General features: G+C 40.0%; 1 long non-coding RNA gene across 1 annotated transcript in view; it reads right to left on the reverse strand.

Moving 5' to 3' along the window:
* Positions 1-1240, reverse strand: part of LOC107701836 (uncharacterized) — an 11491-nt gene extending 10251 nt beyond the window's left edge. Inside the window, exon 1 of the long non-coding RNA XR_001635689.1 lies at positions 1163-1240. This is a non-coding gene — a long non-coding RNA (uncharacterized LOC107701836). The remainder of the gene's footprint in view (positions 1-1162) is intronic.
* Positions 1241-2070: the final 830 nt, after the last annotated feature.

Raw genomic sequence — 2070 nt, forward strand, 5'->3', positions numbered from 1 at the left:
TTTAATGTAGTTTGGAGACTCAATGTTAACAATTTTAAGTTGAGATAAACTCATTAATGGCATATGAGTCAATGAACAATAAACTGGGTTAAGAGAATGCATTTGAAATCTTACAAACTTCACCTTTAAGGAGCAGCATGACAAAGAAGTGACTCACAGTGTTGGCCTTAATGAGCACTGACAGAGACTCAAACAAACAGAACGAATGCTGCAGAATTTGACACAAGAATCTGAGCATATATAGATAGGCTTGATTTCAACATTTAATCAGTAATGTTAGACTAAAATTACTAACATTATTGTGATGACAGTACAGTTCACTCAGACTGGGAACATTAAAGTTGGTGTCTGAGCCTGGATGCCTTTCTGTGTGGGGCTTGCATGTTCTCCCTTGGGTTTCCTTCGTATGCTTTGGTGTTCCCCAAAATCTAAAGACATACATGATAGGTGTGAATAGAACACAAAATTGACCATAGATGTGAATATGAATGTGTGTGTTGGCCCTGAGATTGAATTAATTATTAATTGTTACCATATATAGTGAATAACTGTAAATGGATTAACATTGTGTAATATGTAATTTTACTGTAAAATACTGTAAAATGTATGAGCGTTGGAGGTAAAAACTATGAATTGCCACAATTTATTGTTAAAAAAAGGGGAAAAAAAGTGGAGTCCCATTTTGTTTGTAAAACTAGAAAAATGTTGAAATATTACCCTGATGCTGTCACATCCTGTTATACATCCACTAGTTAGAATTACAACTTTAATTGATTACAAAAGCATAGATTAATGTGTACATAGATTCATGTGATGCGTGGGATTCAAACCAGAGATGATTAATATCAGGCAAACAAATTCTACCTCTGGCTGACATAGTCATTGGATTATTATATTGGTGTATGTAAAGAGATTGATTTGTTTGATTTTATACATTTTATTTTTATAAACCACTTGGTTAATTTCCTAAATATCAAAATATGGCCTCACTTAGTGTTCTCAGTGCTCAGTGTTATCAATGTAAATGGTTCTGTATCAAGAGTAATTTATTAACTTTTGAGCAATGGTTTTAATATTATCTGACCCAAATTTGGCTAAAATAATAAAGAAATTTAAGCAGGTTTATCACAAGCTTCAGGGTTCATACACACTATAACAGAACCCGAAGTTAGCCAAAATGGTTTGGCCCGATAATGGCCCAGATCCGGCAGGCCGGATGAAATAACTCAGCCCGGCTGCGGTTGCCAGAGTCGGCATGGACATGGGATGAATAACGCCCCAGAATTGGTCCAAATACACTGGCCCGAGTCCGGCTGCCAAAACTGCCGGCATTGGGCCACAATCACGCCGACAAGAATTGAAACACTTAGTCGGTACTGGCCCGAGTCTGGGTACTAAAACTGAGTCAACACCACCGGCATTGGGTCACAATCACACCAACGAGAACTAAAACACTGGCCCGAGTATGGGTACTGAAACTGGGCCAACACCACCATCATTGGGCCACTATCACACCGACGAGTAATGAAACACTTAGCCAGTACTGGCCCGAGTCTGGGTACTGAAACTGGGCCAACACCAACAGCATTGGGCCACAATCACACCGACGAGTGGCCCAATGCCGGCTCAGTTTCAGTACCTAAACTCGGGCCAGTACTAGCTAAGAGTACCATTTTGGTTGACGTAATTGTGGACCAATGTCGGTGGTGTCGGCTCAGTTTCAGTACCCAGACTCGGGCCAGTACTGGCTAAGTGTTCCATTTCTCATCGGTGTGATTGTGGCTCAATGCTGGTGGTGTTGGCTCAGTAAGATGGCATCTACTTCCAACTAAAATAAAATACATATTTTACATTGTCCTTGTTAAGTCTACTTATGCATGTCAACTAGGTTTGGCATGTCAAAAAGATTAAGGGTTTGGCCCTTACATCATTTCTTTTCATGGCAACCCCACCAACCCCATGAATTACCCCATAACATCCATATGTGCTCCCCCCACCCTTCTTTGAAAGAAGAAAAAAAATCCAGGAGCTTCCTCAAGTAAGCGTACCCTAAAAGAGGGACAGATTGAC

The sequence above is a fragment of the Sinocyclocheilus anshuiensis genome, unplaced genomic scaffold (assembly GCF_001515605.1).
Source record: "Sinocyclocheilus anshuiensis isolate Anshui unplaced genomic scaffold, SAMN03320099.WGS_v1.1 scaffold310, whole genome shotgun sequence".
In the NCBI taxonomy this organism is placed as follows: domain Eukaryota; kingdom Metazoa; phylum Chordata; class Actinopteri; order Cypriniformes; family Cyprinidae; genus Sinocyclocheilus; species Sinocyclocheilus anshuiensis.